The 17,513-nt window shown below is 43.8% G+C and overlaps 1 protein-coding gene and 1 long non-coding RNA gene across 4 annotated transcripts in view; one reads left to right on the top strand and one right to left on the bottom strand.

The window, feature by feature from the left end:
* The window catches only part of LOC124161995, a 317,004-nt gene that overhangs the window by 282,429 nt on the left and 17,062 nt on the right, over positions 1–17,513 (bottom strand). The window lies entirely within an intron of this gene.
* LOC124161997 overlaps positions 2,235–17,513 on the top strand; it is a 31,327-nt gene continuing 16,048 nt past the window's right edge. Inside the window, exon 1 of the long non-coding RNA XR_006865460.1 lies at positions 2,235–2,357. This is a non-coding gene — a long non-coding RNA (uncharacterized LOC124161997). The remainder of the gene's footprint in view (positions 2,358–17,513) is intronic.

Genomic DNA, 17,513 nt, shown 5'->3' with positions numbered 1-17,513 from the left:
TAAACATTTATGCCGGGGCGCGTGGATGGGTTTTCGGGCGCCTCTCGCCGTTGTTAACGCACCGCTGGAATACGTTCGGTCGCGTCGAAGGGCTCTGAGCAAATATTATCGGTAAACCAAGGAAGCCCCTCCCAGGCCGCTGATAGCTGTCGATCTTCTCGCTATACAACCACGCACACTTTTTCCTCTCCTCCTCCTACCCGTAGGATAGTATCACATCGCTAATGTCAATGCTGACGTCGGCGTATAAAGAGAGATCGTAACCGCTCACCTGGTGAGACGTTAAACTGCCAATCGCGCCCGGGTGCGTTGAAACGTAAATCGCTCCCGAATGAGAAGCGCGTGAGCTAGGGGCTCCGTTCTCTGACTTCGCCCTTGCGTCAGCTGACATCTATACTTACTGTTTATTCGCGTGCGGGGGCAAATTTGCTCTCACAGAGCAGTTTGCCTAGCAGTAATTAGATGTCGAAGATATACGCATAGCGCCTAAATTGCTAAAATTACGCCATTTTTACTCTTGTGCGCTGAATCGCAAAGCTCTCCAGAATGGGAAGCGTATACTAGAATCTGCGTTCCCTGACTTCACCCTCCGTTAGCTGATATCTAATATTTCTTCACGTGGCGGCAAATGTGCTCGCCTAACAGTAGTTAGATGTCCAAGATACACATAGCGACTTAATGACTAAAATTACGCCATTATTACTTTTAGTTTAATTATTGCACCATCATCAGCATCACTGGTCAATAATAATAAGATAGGTTTGACGCAGCTCTCCACTCAATTCTCCTATCAGCTAATCTTTTCACACCTACGTATTTCTTCACTTTCACATGCTCCTTTACTTGTTCCATATATTTTGTTCGAGGTCTTCCTTTTCCGTTCTTGCCATGCACTTGTCCCTCGACGATTGTCTTAATCAGGGTAAGGCAGGCCCCTCCCAAGCAATGTCTCAAGATGTGGCCCCTAAGGTTGTTCCATCTTCTTATCAAGGTTTTCATGAGGATTCTCTCCTCTCCAACTTTCCTCATGAATTTCTTTCTCGATCGACCTATTGTACCATATGTAATTATGTTCGGTATTGAACCATACGTTAAAAAAATTTCTAAGCGTCGAAGCTAATTAAATAAAAATACGATGAGCCTCACGTGTTGGTTGTCATGTCACCCGAGTATCAAGGATTTTGGCGTAACCAGCAGTTCTACTGTCCACTAGTGAACACAATGGAATTTTCCCCTCATTATTTAATAATACGATGTATTTCGATACGCAAAATCATTTTCGTTAGACTGCATAGAAAACATTATAAGTTACATGCTTACAGAGTATATCAAAACCGGTCGTCTCATTAAATAGTTATTAAACACATGGGAAATTGAATTCTATTCACCCGTAAACGATATATCCTTATAATATACTAGTATTTATATTCATAAATCCATCACATAATTTAAACTGCGTAACTTACAATACGCAATTTTAATTATCCGCCTCTGGATGAGAGCTAACTGAAACTTAACTAATAATAAGAAATGATTCCATCTTGGAAGATGGGATAAAAGTGAAAACAAATTTTGTACGTCAGCAGGAAATTTTAATGATAACAGATCGAATACTTTGGAGTGAAATTGAACATAAACTCTCATCTCTGCAGCCACACCAGTTTCACATACACTAACGTGCTCATATACATATGTACTCTTTTGAATCTGTAGTAGACAACTAGATGGAACAAGACAATACACCATTGAGCCCATGCGTAACAGTGGGGTTAAAGGTTTCACCAGTTTTCCAATGATCATGGGTTCGACTCTAGCCTGTGCCTTTCTGAGCTTTTTTATTAGCTCCTATTAATTACAGGAGCGGCGTGACTAGGAATATGCTATGAGTAAGCTTGGAGGGCGACCCCCCCAGGCAACTTACCCAGAATTCGGGGAAAATGAAAAAAAATGACATGCCTGGAAATACATTTTACATCATTTTGGCACTTAAAATTTCTCTGATGCTTTGGGAGGGTCCTATTCCCCCCTTAGTTACCCCAACGAGGAAATAATCCCGAAAGAATCGAAACCAAGGCAGTCCAAATGACTTAATTCCAACTTAATTCTATCTTTGATTTGATAAGCGGATATGTAATTATGTGGATTAGACCTAAGAGATATTCTTACAAGTCTACCGTGTGACTTCAATTTCTCACGAGTTTTTTCCTCTCTTCGGTGTGTTTTTTTTAGGACGAAGTGCCGGCATAACTTGGGGAGTGGTGTCCATTGCAGCCTTCCAGTTCAGCGTATTCGCAGCGGCTGCGGTGGCCGTGTGCCACTACCTCCGCAAGATGCACTCGTGCCTGGCCGAGGACAGGGTAAGTAGAAGCGACATTCGATGAATAAATAATGGTGGGTAACCCTCGATTTTTCGAATCTGAATCTGGATGCGGACTCGTGAGTTATCCACCGATGAAAATGACGAAGGTTGCAATTTAAGGTAAATTTAAAAGTATTTAAAGAACGTCACTCAGTGGCTTGGCGGGGTAAGGAGTCCTCGCCTGGCGAACCGAAGCTCGCGAGTTCGAATCCCGCCTGGATAGGTTGCCCATTTCCAGCGCACGGATATTCGCGCACGTTTAACAGTTAAATGTTATAAAAAAACAATTTAAATACCAACCAGCGCTGCTTCCGGTGGTGTGACAATATATAAATAAATTTCTCTAAATATTAGACAATAAGTAAGTATTTAGAGAGTCCAACTGAGAGCCGCAGTCAGTTGCGCTATTTGAGAATGGTGAGGAAGAAAGGGTGAAAAGAAGCCCGGCCTCGGCATTAGCCTCCTTTCATCAAAAGGCGACAAGGTAACCACGGTTTAATGTTACGTCTGAAGGACGGAGCGCTGTAGTGTCTTCCATACACCAATATATAGTATAGCACCAATAGAGCGACCAGAAAAATATCCGCCACCACCTGAATTTTAACCACCATACAAGCCTAATACCCCATACTCCTCTCTAGGTTTCTTGGTTGGTTAACTTTTATTTATACTTCTTTTTTTACAAAAAGCGACCCGAGTTTCGATGAGTGATCACCATGATATGGCGTAAATTATTATGTATTTATCTTAATACTGTAACCTAGTTACCTAACGGAGAAAGAGATGAATTTCGAAACGAACGCCAGAAAAAGGGATAAGGATGGGTACAGATATTCGTTTATGAAAGTGTTTTCCTGGTTGTAAACATTTTTATTTTATTTTAACTGCTCCTATAATTTAAAAAAATATTCTAAAATCACTCCTACGGCAGTTATCTACATATTAATTGATTAGCAAAATTATTTTTATCATTTATGTTATTTCTGTAAGCACTTAAATGTTCTTTCTTCCTGACATAGATTTCTTTCCCTATCTGCCCCACGTAGATTCCACCCTTGGCATAGATAAATTCTTCACAAGTTTTACACCGGGTAAACATCTCTATAGTTACAACGTTTCGTTAAATAAGCAAGTTACCGAAACGCCGGCGACGATGGTGATTTAAATCCGATGCTTATGAAGTAACGTGAAGATTTCATATATATCATCCACGGGGAAAACCTATAAAAAAACTACATCACTAACCCCAGGCCCTCGGTAAGATACTCTCAGGCACAGCAATTTATATGGGCGTGTGTCGGAAGGTTATAATGATTAATGTATCTCAGAGGCTAAGTGCAGCTGAGTAAGCAAATGCCGCGGTTGGACACGTTATCAGACATTGGTCCTGATTAAGTGCCTTCGTGCAGCGTGGAGTGAGGTGGATGGAGGGGAAAGGCAGATTTCGGGAGGATTTCTTTGAGTGCACGCGGTATCATAATTTGGGGTGATTGGCGCCCCTAGCTCTCCAAGTTATAAAATACCTGCGAAACAAAATATCCTCACCGTAACGAAAAATAATGTATCAATATCATTACTCTCAAGAAATATCAGCGAACAAAAAACTCAGCGTGGAATAAACCTGAACATGAAAGCAGTCTATCAACGATATCCCATTTTAAGTGTTAACTATATCTTTCCAAAATAGACACGCTTAAACAGTTACGTATATACAAAAATTAGGTATAGAAAACAAACGAGATGAATTAGATATTTGTTATAGTGCATTTGATTTTCCACTCAATGTCAGCATAGAACTGAGACTCACTCGTATCCCTTGTCAACCAATTTTTGTACATTTATTCTAACAATTAACTTTACCTTACTCAGTTGAGAAAAAAAATCACTTGTACCCCTTGGCTTCTCAGCCCCTCATACGTATATAAATGGTTTTTAAGCTCTAAAAATATCACATTCAATATATAAGATCAATGACGTTATAAGTTAACGCTGATATTTAAGTCTCGCCCCAAATTCCTGAAGTATGTGTACTTATTTTAATATGCATCCAGAGAGAATCCCTACTACCTCTCAGGTTGTGTTTGAGGGGGAGCGCCGGAATGTTGTTCCCTAACACTAGAAAAATATCTAGAACCGGCCCTGGCAACAGAAATGATAGAAGTGAGTGCGAATCTACTTAATGACGAAGCTCCTTCGCCAGAACCAACGATTTATAACGTATACAACTGCGGAATTGGCTCCCTCTGCAATTAACGCCAGACATTCATTTATTACTAAAACCTTCCGAAATACGCCCTTATAAAAAGACGTGCCTTGGAGAAAATATTTTACCCATTACCATGGGTTAGAGATGTAAGTAGTTTCCGGTTTTCTCCTGTGTATGTGTATGGATGGTATATGTGAATTCTTCCCTGGTTTTGCATCGGGTTGAAATCACCATCGAATCGATTAAGGGCGGGGTTGGCCTTTATCATTATTCTATATTATTGTATATTATTTTATCTTATTCATTATTCGGTAGCACCAAATTCAAAATCCTTCCACCCCTCAATTCTTTGCAAAACAAAACTGGAAACGGTTATGAATCAGCACTCCTTGGAAATCGATTTTCTGGGTCAAATTAGGTAGGTACTTCAAATTCTTGACCTTATCTTTTACCATAGCTGAAAAAGCGCTCTGATGACAGGGCTTTAAAGATAACGATCCAGCTCTATCCCAAATGAGAAAGTAACGTTCCAAGAGCTTAGTTTGAGGTGTCAATCCATTAGCCTATGACTCTGTCGCCGATAGTTCACTAAACATTTAAGTGCCGAAGGGCATACAAGAGCGTTTCAGTAGAGTTGCTGGCATTTGTCGAAGACTCCACCCTTTCCGTGTTGCGAAATCCACAAGTTTGTTTTCAGTGGACAGACATGTTATTCACGCCTAATGAATGCGACAACACCCGTAAAAGCGAACATGTACAAAACACAGTATGAGGCTTAACACCACGGAATTTGCTCATAGCTTAAGCCTTCTAACAGATTAAATTGATCCTTAACTTCAATCCTCATGAAAACAGCGGACGGTTTTTTTTATGCCAAGACAACAGTGCATAGCAAAACGACACGACGCTCAAAACAAATACAGAAGCGTGAGAAGCTTGATCTAACGAAATGAAAAAATATAACTAATTTAAGCGAGTAGGATCGCGAATGCGAGATTCAAAATAAATAATTTTCATGTTTGTCATTAAAACAAAGTTTTCCACAAAACGTGACATCCGTTAAGGTTAAAAATCAAAATCATAGCACTGGAAATTTTGATAATTAAATCCTAACATTTTAATGTTAACACTTCAACCAGTTATTCGAGATAGCATTCGCGTAGGGTTCAAGTAACTAGCTTGATTTAACTTTTATTACCCCAATAGTTCAAAAACTCGACCGGTGACACGGTTACGTTCTAATTTTATTTTAATCCTTAAGGTATTGCGATGGTTGTGCGAGATTTTAGTCAAAGCGACATTCTTATTCCAGCAATACTCAATATTTTTCATATGCTAACACAAGTACCCACTCCGATTGCAGACTGAGGGAGAATAGTTGAAGATGAAGAAAATTTCAAAACACGCTCTTCCGCGGTTGTCTCTCACGGAATGACGGACACAAAAAGGAGCCCATATGTGCTGTGTTTTCCGGAAATTACATTTGGAAATCCGAATGTTGATACAGGCCATAATTGAAGACATGCGTGTAAGAACCTGATAATAAACGAAGGTGAAGTTTCGATAAAAAATAATGGTTTTTGCACTCAAGTAGTAGAACGAAAGTTTTACGAAAGTGCATGTCCAGAAATGGATTTTGGAGCTATTCTGATTCTGGCGCTTAAAAGCCAGATAAAATTTAACAAAAAACTAGCAATTTCTTAAGAAAAAATTTGATGAAAAGCGAGAACTTCACAGCTTACAAAATTTAATAATGCATGATGGTTCTATTATCTATTATTTAGCGTATTTTTTACTTGAAACCGCGCTGAAATCTACAAAAAAAACTATAAAATAACCTTTTAGAATAACCCTTTCAAAAAGCATCAAGTTCTCTTTTATATTCTGACAACTTTATTTTATTTTTTATATAATCTTACTAGACAGAATATGTCGAAAATAAATCAACCAATGAAAACGTAGAATTTTAAAACGGCAAAAGAACTTCGGTTCAAGTACTCTCGAGTCTTTTTATTACACTTTTCATAAAGGCTTCATGATAGACGCGAGCGTTGAGGGGGCCCCCTAAGATCGGGGCCCTCGGCGATCGCCGACCAGCCGACCTGGGCAGACCGCCCATGCACTTCGACTCGCGGACAAATCTCCTTTACCGAAATGCCTCGGGGATATGTGGCAGAGGATGTAAGAACATCAGTGAAAAGGTTAAGTGAACGCTAAGAAGGATTATCAGTGGATCAAAATCTTTATCTCCCACTGCCTTTGCAATAAGTCCAGATACCCGAGTCTGAAGTGCCACATCTTGATAATTACTCGATGGGTTGTCATTAAATAAACCGGAAATGAAGATAATTTTATTTCTATGATTCCTTGATATCACTGAAAACTCATCGTAGCTTTAACAATTTTATATCCCACTTTGTGAGAACAAAAGGAACGGTTTTTGACGCCAGGATAACGGTAGCACCACTTTGAACAATGTATCTCAAATAACTTGTCCGCGTACAGATATGAGTGGCCATAAAAATGAAGATGGACTCTGACAGAACCATTTCTCAGATCAGAACTTTATAATTATTATATTTTTGCCAAAACTTTTTATCAATGAAAACACTTGTAAGGGGATATTCCGAAGCGCATTATTGGCACCACAACGATGCACAGTCGAAAAAATAGTAATGAAAAGCATGGCATTTCTTTATTTTAATATTAGCTGTTTCAAGAAATAATGAGATCGCATATCTATCCGGAGTATACCAGAGATAAACAAAAAACTAAGACAGCAGTGCACTCACATTTAAAAATCTGCTACTTGCAAGCAACTCAATTCAATGCAATGTCAATTACTGATAAATGTACGGGCAATGTTCTCAAATATTTTAGCAAAAATTACAATTTTTTCGGAAAATATAATTTTTAATTATATTTCAATGCCATATTCAGAATTAGCGACCTCTAAAAGTCTTATATTCCAAATTTCATACAGATTACATGATTTTTAATAATTATGACCATCTTTTAAGCATTTGGCCCCACTGTGCGCCGCTCGAGTCGCATACGCAGTGCCTAGGTGCTATCATACACCAGAGGAGAAATCATTCGCCATGACCGGTATATATTCATACTCGCTGCGCTGCGCGCGCTCGTTAAGGGGCTCCGCCCCTTAAAACCCCGGTTCCGGCTTCGCCGTCTACATACGTGGTCGTTGGAAGACTTTTGAAGTTCGAATAATCTCAACTCGACTAGGGGCCGGCTTCGCCGGCCAGGGGGTAGGGAGGCGCCCCACTCATTCCTCGGAACGGCTTCGCCGTTCCTCGCTGAAGGGCGGCTTCGCCGCCCGGGGGTTTAGTGCGCCAGGGGGCGAGGGCATTTCGGAACTCTTTCACCGTTATTCGTTTAAGGGGCGGCTTCGCCGCCCAGAGGTGGGGGGAGTCCACAGCGGCTGCGCCGCTTGAACATCGGGGCGGCTTCGCCGCCCGGGGGTTACTGAAGCTCCCCCTCGCCTACGCCAGTTCCTCGTTGTGGGGCGGCTTCGCCGCCTTGAGTCCACAGTGATCATGTAGCGATGATTGTATTAATAGTGGCGACAAGTACCCATAAAAGAAGACTTAATGGCAAGTTTTTCATTTTTTTTTCGGGGGGTTCCTACGGAATACCGGGGGTTTTATACTTGTGTTAAACCAGTGGACACAAATCGTTCTCATAAATTCCGTGCCGATAAGTCCTAGGGGACCGGAAGAGTGGTCTGATGATTCTTTTACCTGGAGAGGCTATTTATTAGAAATCTTTTGGGAGGTTTCACGGGGTTATCGGGGGTTTTAATAAGTGGTAGGGGCACTGGTTAAATTGTGTCGAAAACTATTCGAAAAGGCGAGTTTAAATTTGTTTTATTTTTTTTCGGCGATGTTCCATGAGGTAATCGGGGGTTTTCTGGTATTTTTTCCCGTATGGTTTACGGTGGCTCGCCCTCACCAAATATTCCGGATCTTGAGCTCAGAGGGGACGGGTAGTGCGGCGTAATGTTTGCGAGAAGTACCCAAATAGGAGACTAAATGAAACATTCATCATTTGCGGGGGATTTCACGGGGATCCCGGGGGTTTAAATGTGTGTACTCCTGGCGGTCACCATCCATTCACATAAATTTCGGGGGGATGAGTCGTTGGGGGGGGGGGTGGAATAGTCACGAAAAGTACCGAAAAAGTAGACTTATTTGAAAATTTTATTTTGGGGGGGGGTGTATGTGGGTTTACCGGGGGTTTATAGGTTTTTACTGCCAGCGGTCATCAATCGTCCACATCAATTCCGTAGCGATGAGTGGTAAGGATTGGAAAAGCGGCGGAATTGTGACGAAAAGTACCCGAAAAGGCTACTTATATGCAAATTTTAATTTTTTAGGGGGTTTCCGGGGGTTAAAAGATGGCGGTGCTATATGGTCACATTCATTTACTGTCATGTCTAAAAGAATTGTGCCCTATGACATCCATATTTCGAAAGTAATACAATAAAAAGCAAACCAGTCCCTGAAAAAAGTGAGCAGTGCCCGCCATTTTTATTTTTTCGCTGTTAAACCCATTAAATAAATAATAAAATGTTTATGTTTTCTGAAAGACAATGCATAGATGTATGTAACTACAAAGTTTGAAAGACATCAGTTGAGTTAAAATTGACAAAACCTTGTGTTAATCTTTTGAAAATCGTAATTTTCCGTGATTTTCGGAATATTTTAATTTTTTTCTCAGTAACCAAGGACGATGAAAAAAAATTGTTACCATCACTTCGTAAACGATGTTATGAGCATATATAATAATCATTTTCGTTATCCAAAACTTTAAATTAAGTCGAGGGGAGGGGAAGGTATGAAATTTATTTCGAAAAATCAATTTTTGGACGCCATTTTGGCTGCAATTTTCTCAAATGGAAACTAATAAATTTACTTAATTACGTGCGAGTTTAAATTTGTTTTATTTTTATTTCGGCGATGTTCAGGAGGTAATCGGGGGTTTTCTGGTATTTTTTCCTGTATGGTTTACGGTGGTTCGCCCTCACCAAATATTCCCGATCTAGAGCTCAGAGGGGACGGGTAGTGCGGCGTAATGTTTTCGAGAAGTTCCCCAATAGGAGGCTAAATGACACATTTTACATTTGGGGGGATTTCAGGGGGATACCGGGGGTTTTAAAGTGTGTACTCCTGGCGGTCACCATCCGTTCACATAAGTTCCGTGGGGATGAGTGGTTGGGGGCGGTGGAATAGTCACGAAAAGTACCCAAAAAGTAGACTTATATGCAAAATTTTATTTTTTGGGGGTGGGGGGGATATGTGGGTTTACCGGGGGGTTATAGGTTTTTACTGCCAGCGGTCATCAATCGTCCACATCAATTCCGTAGCGATGAGTGGTAAGGATTGGAAAAGCGGCGTAATTGGGACGAAAGTACCCGAAAAGGCTACTCATTTGGAAATTTTAATTTTTTAGGGGGTTTCAGGGGGTTTAAAGATGACGATACTATATGGTGACATTCATTTACTGTCATGTCTAAAAAAATGTGCCCTATGACAACCATATTTCGAGAGTAATACAATAAAAAGCAAACCAGTCCCTGAAAAAAGTGTGTAGTGCCCGCCATTTTTATTTTTTCGCGGTTAAATCCATTAAATCATTTACTAGATGTTTATGTTTTCTGAAAGACAATGCTGCGCTCTATGTAACTAACAAGTTTGAAAGAAATCGGTCAGGTAAAAATTGACTAAATCTTGTGTTAATCTTTTGGAAATCGTAATTTTCGGTGATTTTCGGAATATTTTAATTTTTTTCTCAGTAACCAAGGACGATGAAAAATAATTGTTACCATCACTTCGTAAACAATGTTATGAGCATATATAATAATCATTTTCGTTATGTTACACCTGAAATTAAGTCGAGGGGAGAGGAAAGTATGAAAATATTTTCGAAAAACCACTTTTTGGACGCCATTTTGGCAGCAATTTTCTTAAAATGAAACTTAGAGCATTACACAGTCACATGGCCACGTTTATCAGCTTTAAAAAAATGCATTAATCATTCGTGTGGCACGCACAGTCCACGCGCAGTAAAATAAAAACCAAAAGACGGTCCCCGGAAAAGGCGCGATTTCGGCCATTTTGTCGACCTAGCGACGACACGTGGCGGAAACTTCCGGTTTTCGGATTTTTCCTCCGGATCATTTCGGGTTCCCCGCACGCGTGCCAAATTTCAGCTCTCCAGCACTTCTGGAATTGGCTGGGAATTTGTATCCATGAGTCAGTCAGTCACCACACCGGCTGTATATAGATAGGACTCGCACGCTCCGCGCGCTCGTTAAGGGGCTCCGCCCCTTAAAAACCCCGGTTCCGGCTTCGCCGTCTACATTTGTGGTCGCTCGAAGACTTTTAAAGTTCGAATAATCTCACCTCAGCTAGGGGCCGGCTACGCCGGCCAAGGGGTAGGGAGGCGCCCCACTCATTCCTCGAAACGGCTTCGCCGTTCCTCGCTGAAGGGCGGCTTCGCCGCCCAGGGGTTGAATGTGAGTTGAGATGGGGGACACTACAGCGGCTGCGCCGCTTGAACACCGGGGCGGCTTCGCCGCCTTGGGGTTGAGGAGCCCCCCGCGGCTGCTCCGCTTAGTCCTCATTAATGCTCTTCTCCACCGAGAGGGGTGCCCAGGGGGATTCGGGGGTTTTAATGTGTTATGCATGCGGTCACTAATCGTCCACAGTGATCACGTAGCGATGATTGTAAAGGGTAGTGCAATGCGGAGTGATAGTAGCGACAAGTACCCGTAGAAGAAGACTTAATGGCAAGTTCTTCATTTTTTGCGGGGGGTTCCAACGGAATACCGGGGGTTTTATACTTGTGTTAAACCAGTGGTCACAAATCGTTCTCATAAATTCCGTGCCGATATGTCCTAGGGGTCCGGAACAGTGGTCTGACGATTCTTTTACCTAGAGCGGCGATTTATTTTGGGAGGTTTCACGGGGTTATCGGGGGTTTTAATAGGTGGTAGGGGCACCGGTTAAATTGTGACGAAAACTATTCGGAAAGGCGACTTAAAAATTTTTTTTTTCGGCGATGTTCCAGGAGGTGATCGGGGGTTTTCTGGTATTTTTCCTGTATGGTTTACGGTGGCTTGCTCTCACCAAATATTCCGGATCTAGAGCTCAGAGGGGACGGGTAGTGCGGCGTAATGTTTTCGAGAAGTTCCCCAATAGGAGGCTAAATGACACATTTTACATTTGGGGGGGGATTTCAGGGGGATACCGGGGGTTTTAAAGTGTGTACTCCTGGCGGTCACCATCCGTTCACATAAGTTCCGTGGGGATGAGTCGTTGGGGGCGGTGGAATAGTCACGAAAAGTACCCAAAAAGTAGACTTATATGCAAAATTTTATTTTTTGGGGGTGGGGGGTGTATGTGGGTTTACAGGGGGTTTATAGTTTTTACTGCCAGCGGTCATCAATCGTCCACATCAATTCCGTAGCGATGAGTGGTAAGGATTGGAAAAGCGGCGGAATTGGGACGAAGAGTACCCGAAAAGGCTACTTATATGGAAATTTTAATTTTTTAAGGGGTTTCAGGGGGTTTAAAGATGACGATACTATATGGTGACATTAATTTACTGTCATGTCTAAAAGAAGTGTGCCCTATGACAACCATATTTCGAGAGTAATACAATAAAAATGCAAACCAGTCCCTGAAAAAAGTGAGTAGTGTCCGCCATTTTTAATTTTTCGCGGTTAAATCCATTAAATTATTTATCAAATGTTTATGTTTTCTGAAAGACAATGCATAGTTGTATGTAACTACAAAGTTTGAAAGAAATCGGTTAGGTTGAAATAGACAAAATGTTGTGTTGATCTTTTAGAAATCGTAATTTTCGGTGATTTTCGGAATATTTTAATTTTTTTCTCAGTAACCAAGGACGATGAAAAAGAATTGTTAACATAATTTCGTAAACGATGTTATGACCATATATAATAATCATTTTCGTTATCTTACACCTGAAATTAAGTCGAGGGGAGCGGAAGTTATGAAAATATTTTCGAAAAACCACTTTTTGGACGCCATTTTGGCTGCAATTTTCTTAAAATGAAACTAAGAGCATTACACAGTCACATGGCCACGTTTATCAGCTTTTAAAAAATGCATTATTGATTCGGGTGGCACGCACGGTTCCCGCGCAGTAAAATAAAAACCGAAAGACGGCCCCCGGAAAAGGCGCGATTTCGGCCATTTTGTCGACCTAGCGACGACACGTGGCGGAAACTTCCGGTTTTCGGATTTTTCCTCCGGATCATTTCGGGATCCCCGCACGCCTGCCAAATTTCAGCTCTCCAGCACTTCTGGAATTGGCCAGGAATTTGTATCCATGAGTCAGTCAGTCACCACACCGGCTGTATATAGATAGGACTCGCACGCTCCGCGCGCTCGTTAAGGGGCTCCGCCCCTTAAAACCCCGGTTCCGGCTTCGCCGTCTACATTTGTGGTCGATCGAAGACTTTTGAAGATCGAATAATCTCAACACGGCTAGGGGCCGGCTTCGCCGGCCAGATGGTAGGGAGGTGCCCCACTCATTCCTCGGAACGGCTTCGCCGTTCCTCGCTGAAGGGCGGCTTCGCCGCCTGGGGGTTTAGTGTGCCAGAGGGCGAGGGCATTTCGGAACTGTTTCACCGTCATTCGTTTAAGGGGCGGCTTCGCCGCCCAGAGGTGGGGGGAGTCCACAGCGGTTGCGCCGCTTGAACATCGGGGCGGCTACGCCGCCCGGGGTTTGCTGAAGCTCCCCCTCGCCTACGCCAGTTCCTCGTTGTGGGGCGGCTTCGCCGCCTTGGGGTTGAGGAGCCCCCCCGCGGCTGCTCCGCCTAGTCCTTATAAATGGTCTTCCCCACCGAGAGGGGTGCCCAGGGGGATTCGGGGATTTTAATGTGTTATGCATGCGGTCACCAAAAGTCCACAGTGATCATGTAGCGATGATTGTAAAAGGTAGTGCAATGCGGATTAATAGTGGCGACAAGTACCCATAAAAGAAGACTTAATGGCAAGTTTTTCATTTTTTTTCGGGGGGTTCCTACGGAATACCGGGGGTTTTATACTTGTGTTAAACCAGTGGTCACTAAAAGTTCTCATAAATTCCGTGCCGATAAGTCCTAGGGGACCGGAAGAGTGGTCTTACGATTCTTTTCCCTGAAGAGGCTATTTATTAGAAATTTTTTGGGAGGTTTCACGGGGTTATCGGGGGTTTTAATAAGTGGTAGGGGCACCGGTTAAATTGTGTCGAAAACTATTCGGAAAGGCGAGTTTAAATTTGTTTTATTTTTTTCGCCGATGTTACAGGAGGTAATCGGGGGTGTTCTGGTATTTTTTTCCCGTATAGTTTACGGTGGCTCGCCGTCAACAAATATTCCGTATCTAGAGCTCAGAGGGGACGGGTAGTGCGGCGTAATGTTTGCGAGAAGTTCCCAAATAGGAGACTAAATGCCACATTTTACATTTGGGGGGGATTTCAGGGGGATACCGGGGGTTTAAATGTGTGTACTCCTGGCGGTCACCATCCATTCACATAAATTTCGGGGGGATGAGTCGTTGGGGGCGGTGGAATAGTCACGAAAAGTACCGAAAAAGTAGACTTATTTGAAAATTTTATTTTGGGGGGGGGGGGGGGGGTGTATGTGGGTTTACCGGGGGTTTATAGGTTTTTACTGCCAGCGGTCATCAATCGTCCACATCAATTCCGTAGCGATGAGTGGTAAGGATTGGAAAAGCGGCGGAATTGTGACGAAAGGTACCCGACAAGGCTACTTATATGCTAATTTTAATTTTTTAGGGGGTTTCGGGGGGTTAAAAGATGACGGTACTATATGGTCACATTGATTTACTGTCATGTCTAAAAGAATTGTGCCCTATGACATCCATATTTCGAAAGTAATACAATAAAAAGCAAACCAGTCCCTGAAAAATGTTAGCAGTGCCCGCCATTTTTATTTTTTCGCGGTTGAATCCATTAAATTATTATTAAAATGTTTATGTTTTCTGAAAGACAATGCATAGTTGTATGTAGCTACAAAGTTTGAAAGAAATCGGTTGAGTTAAATTGACAAAACCTTGTGTTAATCTTTTGAAAATCGTAATTTTCGGTGATTTTCGGAATATTTTAATTTTATTCTCAGTAACCAAGGACGATGAAAGAAAAACGTTACCTACATTTCGTAGACTATGTTATGAGCATATATAATAATCATTTTCAATACCCTACACCTGTAATTACGACTAGGGGAGCGGAAGTTATGAAATATTTTTCGAAAAACCAATTTTTGGACGCCATTTTGGCAGCGAATTTCTTAAAAAGAAACTTATAACATAACATAAATACGTTACTACATTTACCAGCTTTCAAAAACTGCATTAACGATTCGCGTGGCACCTACGGTTCGCGCGCAGTAAAATAAAAACCGAAAGACGGTCCCTGGAAAAAGCCCGATTTCGGCCATTTTGTCGACCTGGTGACGACACGTGGCGGAAACTTCCGGTTTTCGGATTTTTCCTCCGGATCATTTCGGGTTCCCCGCACGCGTGCCAAATTTCAGCTCTCCAGCACTTCTGGAATTGGCTGGGAATTTGTATCCATGAGTCAGTCAGTCACCACACCGGCTGTATATAGATAGGACTCGCTGTAGCTCGCTAGGGGGCTCCGCCCCCTTAGAACCCCCGGATCCGGCTTCGCCGTCTACTTTTTTGTGTCTAGAGAATTTTTTATTCCAATCATCTGACCGCAAATGGTGAACGAAAACGAACCCTCGGCTACGCCACGATCGTCTTCGGCGTCGCAATCTTCGTAATGGCCTCGTTATGCGTCGAAGCTCTGTGCACTAAGTCCTAAACATCCATTTTCCGTCCAGGGAAAATGGTAGCACCCGTTGTAGCCACCTTCGTAAGGACTCGTTCGCCGATAGTACTATATATGTTTTGTGAATCTTTTATAAATCGAAATTATGTGATTTTTGGCATTGTTTAACATTTATCTCTTTAACAGGAGGGGATGAAAACAATCTGTTGCCAGAAATCAGTTGATGATATTGACAGTATATATAGTAATCATTTTCATTATTCAACCCACGAATCTACGTCAAGGGCAATGAAGCGTATTATATTTTTCCATAGAATGTATTCACAGACGGATTTTCTGCTGGCTTCGCAGAAACACCCATTGGAAGCTCCGTTCCCAAAATTACCGGGTTCGGGAATTGGGGGAGGGGAGGAAAACGAACCCTATTCTACGCTACGGTCTGCTTCGCCGGCATATTCTTCGGAACGGCTTTGTCGTTCCTCGAAGCTTTGTGCACAAAGTCCTCGGGGCCGTCTTCGCCGTCTAGTGAGGAAGGATAGCGCACACCGCACTCACCTTCTCCAGCACATCCCTCGGAACGGTTTGATGTTCCTCGTAGCTAAGTCCATACAGTTCTAGGTGTCGGCTTCAGCAGCCAATGGGAAAGATAGCACCCGCCACGTTCGTCGTCGCCAGTGAACTCCACGTAACGGCTTCGCCGTTCCTAGAAGCTCCGCTCTTAAATTTCCAGTGACCAGAGGGGATGGGAGGACCCCGCGGCCAAGTTCACTTTTTTCCGAAATGGAATGCATAATTTTTTGTAAATGCAAACTTCATAAGAAATCGGTCGTAAGGTCAGCTTCCATCTTTAACTTAGAATCCCCTGATTCGGCTTCGCTGTCTTAGAATGTGGTTGTCCAAAGAATTTCTATTAGAAAATTCTGACCAAAAAGTGATATGGGCCGGCTTTGCTGGCCAGGGGGTAGAGAAGCGGACCCTTGGCTGCTCCACCACCAGCATCGTCGGCAAAGTCTTCGGAACGTCATCGCCCATCCTCCTACCGCTGTCCACAAAGCCCTCCGGGGCAAAAGGGCTCGAACCCCTAGAAGCCCCTTTGCGGCCACCTTGGTTCGCCGCCCCACTCGACCGCTTCGCCGTTCCCTGCCGCGGACGGTCGGAGGGAAGAATCACTAACCACGGCTACGCCCATCCTCGTTTCAGAGATAGCATCGCCGCCCATGGGCAAGGGAATCCCCCGAAGCTGCGCTGCTCAGACCTCTGGACGGCGTCGCCGTTCCTCGTAGGCTGCACCACGCAGCCCGGAGATAAAGGAGTCTTACCGCGGGTGCCACGCTCATTCCTTGGGACGGCGTCGTAGTTCCTCGTTGAGAGGCGGCTTTGTCGCCCAGGGGTTAAGTGTGCCCCCCGGGGGTACCCCGCTCTAGGGCTCGAACCCACTTCGCGGCCAGCTTGGTCGGTCGCCTCCCCGAGCCGCTTCGCCGTTCCCTGCCGCGGTTGGTGGGAGGGGAGAGTCGCTACCCGCGGTTGTACCACGACTTCGCCGCTCCTCGTTTCAGGGATAGCTTCGCCGCCCAGGGACAAGGGAGTCCCCTAGAGCTACAATACTCAGACCTCAACACAGCGTGGTCATTCCTTGTTGGGGGCTCCACGCGCCACGATTAAGGGAGTCCTACCGCGGCTGCCGCTCTCATTCCTTGGAATGGCTTTGCCGTTCCTCGTTAATTAAGAGGTGGCTTCGCCGCCCAGGGGGAGAGTATGTCCCCCAGGGGTACTCCGCTCAGTCCTCGGAGAGGCATCGACTTTGCCATTCCTCTACAGGGGTTGGCTTTGCCGCCTAGAGGGCAGTGACAGTTCAGAATAGTTCAGAACTGTAAAGGGGGTGGAGGAAGCCACCAGCGGCTGTGCCGCTTGTTCCTTGGGTCGGCTTTACCGTTTCTAGTAAAGGGCGGCATCGCCGCCAAAGGGTTACTTACGCCCCCTAGCTTCGCCAGTCAGTTGAAAGGCGGCTTCGCCGCCTCGGTGGTGAGGAGGCCCCCCCGCTGCTGCTCCACTTAGCCCCCATTACGGGTCTCCTCCTCCGAGGGGGGCTCCAGTGGGATG

The sequence above is a fragment of the Ischnura elegans genome, chromosome 7 (genome assembly GCF_921293095.1).
Source record: "Ischnura elegans chromosome 7, ioIscEleg1.1, whole genome shotgun sequence".
Classification (NCBI taxonomy): Eukaryota; Metazoa; Arthropoda; class Insecta; order Odonata; family Coenagrionidae; genus Ischnura; species Ischnura elegans.
This window is presented reverse-complemented; position numbering and strand designations above follow the sequence as displayed.